The sequence below is a fragment of the Physeter macrocephalus genome, chromosome 2 (assembly GCF_002837175.3).
Source record: "Physeter macrocephalus isolate SW-GA chromosome 2, ASM283717v5, whole genome shotgun sequence".
Lineage (NCBI taxonomy): Eukaryota > Metazoa > Chordata > Mammalia > Artiodactyla > Physeteridae > Physeter > Physeter macrocephalus.
This window is the reverse complement of record NC_041215.1, coordinates 79,952,004-79,965,844: the sequence shown is the minus strand read 5'-3', so window position 1 is coordinate 79,965,844 and position 13,841 is coordinate 79,952,004. Positions and strand designations below refer to the sequence as shown.

Genomic DNA, 13,841 nt, shown 5'->3' with positions numbered 1-13,841 from the left:
CGGGGCACGAACCCGTGTCCCCTGCATCGGCAGGCAGACTCTGAACCACTGCGCCACCAGGGAAGCCCCAGCCTCCACCTTTGACTACCCAAAGCACACGTAGAAGCCCCTATCACAGGCTCCATAGTCCTTGCAGCCATACTACTAAAGCGCAAGGGTTATGGCATGCTGCAAATCACATCAATACTTAACCCTCTAACAAAATATATAGCATACTCTTTCCTTATGAGGAATAATCATAACTAGCTCTATCTGCCTACATCAAACAGACCTAAAATCACTCATTGCCTACTCCTCAGTCAGCCACATAGCACTCGTTATCACAGCTATCCTTATTCAAACCCCTTGAAGGTATATAGGGGCTACCGCCCTAATAATTGCTCTTGGCCTCACATCATCTATGTTATTTTGCCTAGCAAACGTAAATTACGAGCGAATTCATAGTCGAACCATAATCTTGGCCCGAGGCCTACAAATTCTTCTCCCACTGATAGCTACTTGATGACTACTAGCAAACCTAACAAACCCTGCCCTACTCCCTACCATTAACCTAATCGGAGAACTGTTCCTATTCATGTCAACTTTCTCATGATCAAATCTCACTATAATCCTAATAGGAACCAATATTGTAATTACAACCCTGTACTCCATGTATATACTAATCATAACACAATGAGGCAAACATACACACCATGTCAATAACATTATACCCTCCTTCTCATGAGAACATGCTCTTATAACCCTACATATCTTTCCACTTCTACTCCTATCACTAAACCCCAAGATATCTTGGTCCCCTGTACTGTAGATATAGTTTAAAAAAAACACCAGATTGTGAATCTAGCAACAGAAGACTAAGACTTCTTATTTACCGAAAAAGTATTGCAAGAACTGCTAATTCATGTCCCCATACCTAATAGTATGGTTTTTTTCAAACTTTTAAAGGACAGTAGTTATCTATTGGTCTTAGGAACCAAAGAACTGGTGCAACTCCAAATAAAATTAATAAACCTATTCTCTTCTTTTTGCCCTAATTACATTACTAATACTAATTATTCCAATCATGATAACTAGCACGAACTTCTACAAAAATAACAAATACCCATCATATGTAAAAAATACTGTCTCCTGTGCTTTCATTACTAGTCTAATCCCAACAATAATATTCCTTCGCACAGGCCAAGAAATATTCATCTCAAACTGACAGTGAATTACCATGCAAACTCTCAAACTAATACTTAGCTTCAAAATAGACTATTTCTCAATCATAGTCGTACCAGTAGCATTGTTCATCACATGATCCATTATAGAATTCTCAATATGATACATACACTCCGACCCTTGTATCAACCAATTCTTCAAATATTTACTCCTCTTCCTTATCACTATACTAATCTTTGTTACAGCCAACCTCTTCCAACTTTTTATTGGATGAGAAGGAGTAGGAATCATATCTTTCCTGCTTATCAGATGATGGCACGGGCGAGCGGACACAAACACAGCTGCTCTTCAAGCAATTTTATATAACCGCATGGGAGTTGTGGGATTCATCATATCAATGGCATGATTTTTATCTAACACAAACGCATGAGACCTACAACAAATTTTCATGCTCAGCCAAAACTCTTTAAACTTACCCCTCACAGGACTCATACTAGCCGCAGCCGGAAAATCAGCCCAATTTGGACTTCACCCCTGACTCCCTTCAGCAATAGAAGGTCCTACCCCAGTCTCGGCCCTACTCCACTCAAGCACAATGGTTGTAGCAGGAGTTTTCCTACTTATCCAATTTTACCCTTTAATAGAAAACAACAAACTCATTCAAACAATAATGCTCTGCCTAGGAGCCCTTACCACCCAGTTTACAGCTATCAGCGCCCTCACCCAAAACGATATTAAAAAAATTATTGCCTTCTCTACCTCCAGCCAACTAGGTTTAATTATAGTAACGATTGGCCTCAAGCAACCTCATCTAGCATTTTTACACATTTGCACACACGCTTTCTTGAAAGCCATATTGTCCCTATGCTCTGGGTCTATCATTCACAACCTAGACAACGAGCAGGACATTCGAAAAGTAGGAGCGTTGTTCAAGACCTTACCCTTCACTGCAACAGCCCTTATCATCGGATGCCTAGCACTAACAGGAATACCTTTTCTCACCGGAGTTTACCCTAAAGACCTAATTATCGAAACCGCCACTACGTCTTATACCAACGCCTGAGCCCTATTAATAACTCTAACCGCTACCTCCCTCACATCCATCTATAGCACTCGCATTATCTTCTTTGCACCACTAGGACAGCCCCGCTTCTCTCCTTCAGAGACAACCCCCTCTTAATCAACTCCGTCAAGAGCCTGTTTATCGGAAGTATTTTTGCTGGCTTCCTCATCTCCAACAGCGTTCCTCCAACAACCATCCCCCTAATAACCATACCCTTACATTTAAAATTGACTGCCCTTGTAGTAACAACCTTGGGCTTTGTACTAGCGTTCGAAATCAACCTTAACACACAAAACTTAAAATATATACAACCATCAGACTCCTCCAAGTTCTCCACTCTCTTAGGATACTTCCCCACTATCATACACCACCTACCTCCCCAACTAAATCTATTAAGCCAAAAATTAGCAACTTCCTTACTAGACTTAATCTGACTAGAAACCATCCTACCAAAGACTACAGCCTTCATTCAACTAAAATCTTCCACCTTAGTCTCAAATCAAAAAGGCCTTATCAAGCTCTACTTTTTATCATTCCTCGTTACTATCACCCTTAGCATACTCCTATTTAATTACCCAGAGTAATCTCCATAATAACCACAACACCAATAAATAATGACCAACCCATAACAATCACCAACCAAGTACCATACCTATATAACGCTGCAATTCCCATAGCCTCTTCACTGAAAAACCCAGAATCACCAGTAACATAAATAACTCAATCTCCCAGCCCATTAAACTCAAACACAATCTCCACATCCTCATCCTTCAAAATATAAAGTACCATTAAAAACTCTACTACCAGCCCTAAAAGAAATGCTCCCAGTACAACCTTATTAGAAACCCAAACCTCAGGGCACTGTTCGGTGGCCATAGCCATTATATAACCAAACACAACCAATATTCCCCCTAAATAAATCAGAAACACCATTAAACATAGAAATGAACCACCAAAATTTAACACAATCCCACACCCAACACCACCACCCGCAATCAACCCTAGACCCCCATAAATAGGAGGTTTTGAAGAAACCCCACAAAACTAATCACAAAAATAATGCTTAAAATAAATACAATATATGTCATCATTGTTCTCACATGGACTTCAACCACGACCAAAGACATGGAAAATCATGGTTGCCATTCAACTACAAGAACACCAATGACCAACACCCGAAAAACCCACCCGCTCATAAAAATTCTCAACAACACATTCGTTGACCTCCCTACCCCATCAAATATCTGCTCATGATGAAACTTTGGCTCCTTACTAGGCATCTGCCTAACCCTACAAGTCCTAACAGGCCTATTCTTGGCAATACACTACACACCAGACACAACAACTGCCTTCTCATCAGTAACACATATTTGCTGAGACATCAACTACAGCTGAATCATCCTGTACATAAACACAAATGGAGCTTCCATGTTTTTTATTTGCTTTTGTGCCCACGTAGGACACGGCCTATACTATGGATCCTACGCCTTTCAGGAAACATGAAACACTGGAATTATCCTGCTACTTATAGTCATAGCCACCGCATTCATAGGCTACTTCCTACCCTGAGAACAAACATCATTCTGAGGCGCAACTGTTATCACAAACCTACTTTCAGCAATCCCATATATCAGCACCACCCTTGTCGAATGAATCTGAGGTGGTTTTTCCGTAGATAAAGCAACGCTAACACGATTCTCTGCCTTCTGCTTCATTCTCCCTTTCATCATCACAGCACTAGCGGCCGTTCGCCTATTATTCCTCCATGAAACAGGATCCAACAACCCCACAGGAATACCATCCGATACAGACAAAATCCCATTCCACCCCTATTATACAATTAAATATATACATTTACAAAATACATTTTGGGCACTTAACTATTAATCTTAGCCTCATTAATACTAGCGCTATTCTCACCCGACCTGTTAGGAGATCCCGACAACTACACCCCTGCAAACCCACTCAGCACACCACCACGCATCAAACCAGAATGATACTTTCTATTCGCATGCAATTCTAAGATCAATCCCCCACAAACTAGGAGGAGTCTTAGCCCTGCTGCTCTCAATCCTAATCCTGCCATTCATTCCAATACTCCATACATCTAAACAACGAAGCATGATATTTCGGCCCTTCAGTCAATTCTTGTTCTGAGTATTAGTGGCAGACTTACTGACACTAACATGAATCAGAGGACAGCCTGTGGAGTACCCATATATGGCTGCTGGACAGCTTGCAGCTATCCTATACTTTCTTTTAATTCTAGTATTAATACCAATAATTAGTCTCATTGAAAACAAGCTCCTGAAATGAAGAGTCTTTGTAGTATAACACAATACCCAGGTCTTGTAAACCGGAAAATGGAGAATAGCACATCTCCCCAAGACTCAAGGAAGAAGTATTATGCTTCACCACCAGCACCCAAGGCTGAAATTCTATATAAACTATTCCCTGAAAAAAGATATAAGACATTCAAAAATCTACAGTGCTGTGTCAGTACTAAAAATAATTCATTTTACTACATACATGCTATGTACACCATGCATGTCTGTATATACATATACACACACAATGGAATATTACTCAGCCATAAAAAAGAATGAAATAATGCCATTTGCATCAAACTTGGTGGACCTAAAGATTATCATACTAAGTGAAGTCAGAAAGAGAAAGACAAATATCATGATATCGCTTATATGAGAAATCTAAAAAAAATGATACAGATAAACTTATTTACAAAACAGAAATAGACTCACGGACATAGAAAACAAACATGTATTACCAAAGGGGAGAAAGGGGGGAGGGATAAATTAGGAGTTAAGGATTAACAGATACACACTACTGTATGTAAAATGGATAAACAACAAGGATTTACTGTATAGCACCGGGACTATTTTCAATATCTTGTAAAAACCTATAATGGAAAAGAATCTGAAAAAGAATACATATACATGTATGTATAACTGAATCATTTTGCTGTATACCAGAAAATAACACAATATTGTAAATCAACTATCCTTCAATATAATAAAAAACAAAAACAGACAAAAAAAAAACCGTTCTCACGTTCATTGTGCAAGATTCTTCTCCAAGCAATGAGATCCCCACCGCCAATTTAACTGAAGTAGGTGAAAAGCTCTCCACTAACCTCAGAGAAGCCCACTGGAGTTGGGTTCATACCTTAAAAGGACACACTTCTTGTGGTGACACCAGACTCACTGAGAGGAACTGTGAAAACAAGGTGTTAGAGGCAATGATGAGATGGGATGACATACTGGCCTTTCCTTCAATCCTAACAGCGCAGGTTGGCAGGCCCAGAACAGACAGAAATGGGGATGAGTCTCCCGTCTGGTCATCATGTTTATACCTTCAGGACTCTTCTATTCTTTATCCACACAGTACACCCAGCACATACACTCATTATGTGGAGGCAAAACACTAGACGCTCCCCAAACTTGCCGCTGAGCCCCACCCTCATGGGCTTAGGCGCTAGGGGGGAATCCAGTTGAGTCTCCTGGGGAGGGGTCAGGCTGGTTTACTCACCTGGCCCAGCCTGCCTTCTCTCTCTCCTTTGCCTGGAAGGGTTTGGGTCCTGTCCTCCCTGGTACCCAGGGAGTTCCTGCACCTGTTGGTTGGGCAGCAAGAGGCAGAGCACTCCAGTGGGTCAGGGACACACTTGAGCCTGGAGCGTGGACTCCAATCAGTACGTGCCCATCGATAAACCCAAGCGCGAGCCTTGGCCCGGCCCTTTGCTGCACGTCTCACTCAACGCTTCAGCATCCCCAAGAGCTAGGCACAGTCACCGGCCCAATTTTAACAGAGGGAACAGTGAGACTTGGAACAGACAGGTGGCTGTCCAGGTCACAGAGGCAGACCTTTCTCCAGGTTGGGGAGCCAGCACGGGAACCTGCCCGTCTGGTTCCTGCTGAACCATTGCCCCAGGTGCAAGGCTCTTGGGGTTGGGGGGAGGGCTGGAAAACAGAGTAGCAAAGCCTCCTGGGCAGGGGCGGGGGTGGGGTGGGGCTGGAGAGCAGAGAAGCAAATCCTGAAGGGCGCTTACCCCGTGCAGACGCCACCCTAGATACTTGGCACAGATTACGGCATTTAACCACCACCTCGGCCCTGTGAGCCGGGGTTTTACAGATGACAAAAGAAGCACGGGGAGATTAAGGAACCTTCCCAAAGCGACCTAGAGAGTTAAGTGGTAGATATGTCAGTGCTTCTACGCTCTTGCTTCCTGAACTTTAACTTGAATATGAATCACCTGGGGACCTTGTTAAACTCACCAGGGCTGGTGTTGGGCCCCAAACTCTGCATTGCTAACGAGCTCCCCCCTGATGCTAATACTGCTGACTCACGGCTCAGTTTTACACTATCTTGCCTTTTGGTAGTTCAGCTGCCTTTTTATCATCAATTAAACTTGTCCAAATGGCTCAGGGTGTTAGCAATAACTTTAGCTGATTTTTATTGAGTGCTTACTCTATATCAGGCCCTGTATTAAGAGCTTTCTGTGGATTATCTCATTGATTAAAGGAAGTGGTGTCCCATTTGACACATGAGGAAACCGAGGGGCACAGTTTAAAGAACTTGCCCAAGGTCACAAAGCCAGTGAGTGGCGGTGCTGGTCCCATTTGTTCTTGCAGCGCACCTGGGAAGCAGGGAAAGAGGAGCATTGCTAGCTCATTCTATATATGGAGAGATTGTTCAATATTTTAAAGCAGGGCCTGGGATCCATCTGGTTCTCATAATACAAAATCCAATGCCTTTTCCCTCTCCCCCTCCCTAACCATGAACAAAGAATTCCAGTAAGAGATTTCTTCCTTCAGACAGATCTGAAGGAGTCCTAAACCAAACCATTATCATCCACCCGGGACTTGAACGAACTTTCCTTGCTCAGCTGTCTCCATTTTCTTAAAAAGTCCATTATGCTGGTTAGAATCCCTGGAGGCCTGCAGCATCTCGGGGAAGTAATCAAAAGCCTCCAGAACTCCTGGAAAGGCCCTTCTATTGCAGACAAGGGTGCATTTTCCCAGAGTTACTTATTACCAGGGTTAATTGGCAGCAGTGGTGCCAGGTATGTCAGGCCCAAAACCTGATGTAAACTTTCAGTGACTTTATGCAAAAATCCACAGGACGTGGTTGTTTTCCCCCCAGCCCCTCAGTCCTCAGCTCCTCTCCCCTCTGCTTTCAGGTACTGTGCCCCTCCCTCCCTTCTTTATTACACACTCTCTTCTCCAAATTGCTTTCCAGAAAGGAGACTGGTGACTCCTTTCTAAACTGCATTCTAAACTGATGACTGATAATGTTTAAACAATTGTATCGGGACTTCTCTGGTGGCACAGTGGTTATGAATCCGTCTGCCAATACAGGGGTCACGGGTTCGATCCCTGGTCCGGGAAGATCCCACATGCCTTGAAGCAACTAAGCCCATGCGCCACAACTACTGAGCCTGCGCTCTAGAGCCTGCGAGCCACAACTACTGAGCCCACGTGCTGCAGCTACTGAAGCCTGCGTGCCTAGAGCCCGTGCTCCGCAACAAGAGAAGCCACCGCAGTGAGAAGCCCGCGCACCACAACGAAGAGTAGCCCCCGCTCTCCACAACTAGAGAAAGCCTGCTCACAGCAACGAAGACCCAATGCAGCCAAAAAATAAATTAAAAAAAAATTGTATCAAGTATTCCAAGTGCTGGGAATGGGAATGGAGGACTTTGAGATTCAAACGATTCCTGCACTTGGGAAGTTTACAGTTTAGTAAGGGTAACAGATACAGAAAGAATTTCAGTAGAAAGAGGTAACTTCTCAGATGTAGACATCTCAAGGGCACTATGGGAGCCCAGAGACCTTATCAAAGGAGATGTTATCACAGGTGAATTCTGAAGACTGGGCCAGAGGCAGCCAGTGGAAAGGCATTCCAAGCAAAAGGAACAACATGAGCCAAAGCACAGAGGCATGAAACAGCTCAGATGTGTGGGAGCAATGCTATATTTTGAGGCATAAAATGTAAAGCAAGGAGTGCCCAAGGACAAGACTGGAAAGTAAAATAGAAGGAATGTCAAGGGGCTTGGACGTGCTTCTCTAGGCACTGGTTCTCAAATTGTGCCTCGGGGTTCATTCTGGAAGCCAAGCCTGGACAGATGTCTGAGCTCCCACCCTGCAGCTCCCCTGCCCTTGCACCAGGGCAGCTCGGCCTTGGCTGGCTTTATATGTTTGGTATTGTGCATAAAGAAAAAGTTCTGCTGTCAGAAGACATGTGCAACCACTGCTGTACCTGACGGGGCACCATCACAGAGGAACTCGGGGCTTCAGGGATTGGGGAGAGGCTGAATTGGGGGTTTCCTCTAGTTGGCAGATGGCCAAGGAGCTCTTTCTCTCTACAGACCAGGAAGTGGCCGTTTCATTTCCTAATTCAATTCTGCGATGAGTAAGGAAGTGAGAGCTGCTTCCTTCTTCCTGGCTGAAAGGAAGGCCGAGCTAGCTAGCCCAGCCTGCCCCACTGACCCCTCAGCCCTCACTGGCTCACCGGCCACACTGGCCGCATCAGCCCTGCGAGTCCAATCTCTCGAGTCCAGCCCGCAGGGGCTTATCACTCCAGTGACCCTTGATACCAAGTTACGACTACGGGTTTGACAGGCCCCACCGTGCTGCCAGAACTGGACTTGCTGATGGAATCTATCCATTTGAAAGTCTTGCTGGGCCTCCCCATGACCACCATGACTTACCTCATTGATGAATAGCCCACATAAGCCAGTCTTATCTTCCCCTTCTGCCAGAGGACCTGGCTCTTCCAGCGCTCCACACCAGCCTCCCTGGCCTGCCTGTCACTTGGTCAGGTCATGAATATTCTGGTTCTTTTATGTTCTCCACATAAACCAAGTCCTTCAGCCCCTAATCCTGACTGCTGCTCTGCGGGACACCCTCCCTGCAGGCTGCCTGGCTGTTACCACCCCGGCCCCAGGAAGGCAGCCTCAGTAATTCATCCTCCAGCATCACCTTCCAAGAGTGCTTACCAAGCCACCGCCAGACACTCACTGAGCCATGCGAAGCATGGGAAAGCATTAGTCCAGAGAGCAACAAACATTTTGAATGTGCATAGTATCAACACAAATGTTTGAGGGTGCAACTCCCCACCATAGACTGATGATGACTTACAGATTATACTCAAGCGTTACTGTGATACTCCATTGTGTACATTATTAAACATACACAAAAATATAAATTAAAGTGAATGAGTTAGAGGTAAACAGTATTTTTAAGTGTTTTATTTATTAATGGTATAAAATTTTTGCTCTCACTTTAGAAATGAAACAAAAATATTCTTTCTAAGAGGACTATAATTGAATATGTTTCATTTTTTAAAAATTAATAGACTTTATTTTGAGAGGTAGTTTCAGATTTACAGAAAAATTGAGCAGAAAATACAAAGAGTTCCCATACACCCATTCAAAACCCTCCTCTCCCCAGTTTCCCAGATTAATAACAGCTCATATTAGTGTGGTACCTATGTTATAAAACAATGAGCCAATATTGATATATATTATTATTATTTTTTTTTTTTTTTTGCGGTACGCGGGCCTCTCACTGTTGCGGCCTCTCCCGTTGCGGAGCACAGGCTCCGGAAGCGCAGGCTCAGCGGCCATGGCTCACGGGCCCAGCCGCTCCGCGGCACGTGGGATCCTCCCGGACCGGGGCACGAACCCGTGTCCCCTGCATCGGCAGGCGGACTCTCAACCACTGCGCCACCAGGGAAGCCCGATATATATTATTATTAACTAAAGTCTATAGCTGGCATTAGAGTTCACTCTTTGTGTTGTACATTTTATGGGCTTTGATGAATGCATAACGACACGATCCACCATGACAGTATCATTCAGAGTAATTTCATTGCCCTAAAAATTCCCTGTGCTCCACCTATTTATCCCTTTTCCCTGCCCCCAGCCCCTGGCAACCATAGATCTTTTTAGTGCTCCATTATTTTTTACAACCTTGGTTTAACCCTTTGGGATAAAATTGGATTTGGAGGTCCAATTCCAAGTACACTACTTGCTTTTGAACCATGCGGCTGGCATAGCAGAAGAGGCCTCCCACCCGTTACCTGCTCCCGACGAGGAAGAGCAGCTCTGGGTGCACCTAGGAAATCGCAGTAATTTTTTCAGTCCCACTCACCTGTTATGTAAAGGTCTCTTGAAATTCAGCTGGTAAATTTCTCTGTTCCCGGCAGTCAATAATTTATTCTTGAAAGGTTATTAGAATCTGATGCATTTTACAAGTTTAACGAAGGGCTCAGCTGTCCGTCTCTCTTCTAAAATACGTTGATAGGAAGATTTTTAAGTAGATCTAAAATTCTTCTCCAAGTTTTCAAAGTAAATAGATATAAGGGCTTTTATAGATAATAAACTTGATTTTTTTAAAAAAACAAAACCATAGGATGACTGAAATACTTCTAAATACCTCTTTTCAAAAATACTTTCTAGAGTACAAATTTCTTTTCAAAGGCTGTTTCTCTCACATCATTAAAATGTCACTTTACATTAAAAGGATAGATTAAGAGAACATATTTTTTTCTAAACTATTAAATAGGTAGCACACTGCTAACGACCATTTATCGTCATAGAAAAGAAGAGCAAATTTAGAACTCTTGCCTTTTTTGAAAAAAAAGGAGTACACACACTTGAAGTTTTAAAAAGTTTTAGGTTTAGTAACATCTTTAAGTACTTTCACACAGATGTCTTCTCAAGTTACAGATTTTCAGTCAACCCCATCTCATAGATTCTACTGTTTAATTTTATTATCAGTATTTTGATATGTTTTATATTTTTACATATACTTAACTTTTGTAATTTTTTTTTTTTTTTTTTTGTGGTATGCGGGCCTCCCCCCGCTGCGACCCCTCCCGTTGCGGAGCACAGGCTCCGGACGCGCAGGCCCAGCGGCCACGGCCCACGGGCCCAGCCGCCCCGCGGCACGCGGGACCCTCCCAGACCGGGGCGCGAACCCGGCCCCCCTGCATCGGCAGGCGGACGCGCAACCACTGCGCCACCAGGGAAGCCCCATCTTTTGTAATTTTTAAAACCTACTGCAGAAGGTTGAGTTCATCACTTGCCTGGGTCCGTGACACATTATCATTCTTCAAAATACCCTCCGGATATTTTAGCAAGTTCCCTCCTCACCTTTTAAAGCGTTGTCTTCCAGATCAATCATATTTGAACAGCATCTTCATAAAGTGTTTTTTTTAAGTGAATATCAATTTGCCACAATAAATAAACAAATTCAGCCTTCCCTGCCCCCTTCCAGCATCCTCCACTTCTGCAGGTGTATAGCATGGAATAACCATCCCAGCACGGCTACACTTCCACAGGGACTCCCTGTGAATGCTGAGACTGGGAAGAAAAAGGCCCACTCTGAGTCCCGGGGGTCACCCCACTTCCTGGTTATGGTATTAAGGGTCCACTTCTCCCTGGTCCTCTGGCTGTGCCGCCTCATCTCACTGAAGTTAGGCACCTGGATCCTTGTTACAGGAGGAGGACATTTGGAAAACCTTGTGCCTTTGGAAGCCCCTAAGGTCTTTGCAGTTACCTGCCCTGGCACCTGACCAATGAAGCAAGGCTTAATCATCCATCAGAGTCATCAGAAGAAACGCCTTTCATGGCATTAAGTCCATTCCCCACATAAATAAAACCTACAGCCCACATGATCTTCCTGAGACACTTACTCGGGACCTGCCTGCCAGTTATGAGTTTCAATCCTTGTACCTTCCTCACTGCTCCTGTAGGGGCACCAGAAACCAGCAGTTGGATCAAACTCCTCTGGACTTGTGGTCCCTGCCACCACCCTTTCCTGCCCCCTATGCTGGACACTGAGGATTAACTGCCTTTCAGTTCCTCTTTTATGTGAAGGGACATGATGTCAGGTCCCTGGGAAACATTGGTTAGTGAACAGCTGTGCCTGCCTGTGCTGGCCATTTTCCATTTCTCCCTCCAGTCCTGGGGGGCTGACCTGTGCAGACAGCATGGCAGGTTTCCTTGTCCTCTGGCTCCTCCTTCACGTGGTGGTGACACTGGCAGGAGAGAAGTCAGGGTATTTATGCCTCCAGTCCCACCCCAGGGTCACCGCGGCTTGACACCATTCTTCATCTGAAGGTCACAACTCCTGCCAGCAGCCCCCTCCCAGAGCTGAAGCTACTCTCTCACATTCTGTCCCCTTCAGGCCTGGGGGCAGTAACGGCAGAGTCCCTTGTTCCTTTTCCTAAACACCTTTGTAAACAATTCCTTGATTAAGCTTTCCTATATTACCTCATTTGAGAAGATTTCTGTTTCCTGATGGAAACTGCCTGCTGTACTGTTCAAACAGCAGCTGTGGTGTAAATGCCATTCTTTTGTTCTTGATGTGATGCTGGGTCAAATAGAAAAATGGGTGTGAGTAATGAACAAGGATGATGATGATAATAACAATAATAATGAACTTTTCTTGAGTGCTTGCTAAGAATCAGACACCAGGTGTATTCTTTTACATGCATGAACTCATTTGAACCTCACAACACTTTCATGAGGAGAGTGGTAGGCAGGCTCTAATGACGCCAATGACCCCTGACTGCTAATCTTCACACCCTTGTACTACACCTTCACCCCAAGTGTAGGCTGGATTTAGTGACTTGCTTCTAATGGATAGAATATGGCAGAGCAATGAGATGTCCCTTTCAAGATTACAAAAAGACTGTGGTTTCCATCTTGGGGGCTGCCTATTGCTCACTTACTCTGAGGGAAAACAGTTGCCATGATGTGGGCTGACCTATGGAGACACCCATGTGGCAATGAACTAATGTGTTTAGCCAACAGCCAGTGAGTGAACTTGAAAGTGAATCCTCCTCCAATCAAGCCTTGAGATGACGGCATCCTTGCAAGAGACCCTGACCCAAAACACCCAGCTAAGCTGCACCCATATTTCTAACCTCTAGAAATTATGAGATAATAAGTGTGTGTTGTTTTAAGTCATTAAGTTTTGAGGTAATTTGTTTCACGGCAACTGATAGCTAATACAAAGGGATGCCATTTTTATCCTCTCTTTAGAGATACAGAAACTAATGCTTAGCCACCTGCTCCAGCTCATGCAATTAGGAAATCAAAGAGTCAAGACAAAAAACCTGACAGAGAGTCCGTGCACTTAACCATTACACTTATGCCCTCCTGATGAAACAGTCTACGAAGGGAATTTAATTGTTTGTAAGAATTAGCTATTTCCATTCTTCAGTGTTGTCATTCAAAGTATAAATTGGTATCACATTTTGGAGAGCAATTTGGCAGGATCTATCAAAAGGTGCAAACCCTTCCACCCTGCACCTCCACTTCTAGGATGCTAATTTACAGAAGGACACAGGTTGTGTCGGCATTTAAGAGCATGAATCTTTATTGTGTATTTCTAAAAGGCAAATAACTGGAAGCAACATAAATGTCTGTGTGTCGGCATTTAAGAGCATGAATCTTTATTGTGTATTTCTTTTTTTTTTTTTTTTTTTTTTTTTTTTTTGTGGTATGCAGGCCTCCCTCTGTTGTGGCCTCTCCCGTTGCGGAGCACAGGCTCCGGACGCGCAGGCTCAGCGGCCATGGCTCACGGGCCCAGCC

At 44.1% G+C, this 13,841-nt stretch overlaps 1 pseudogene; it reads left to right on the top strand.

Moving 5' to 3' along the window:
• Window positions 1–1,021: 1,021 nt before the first annotated feature.
• LOC129392567 (NADH-ubiquinone oxidoreductase chain 5-like) lies at window positions 1,022–2,808 on the top strand (annotated as a pseudogene).
• The last annotated feature ends 11,033 nt before the right edge of the window (window positions 2,809–13,841 follow it).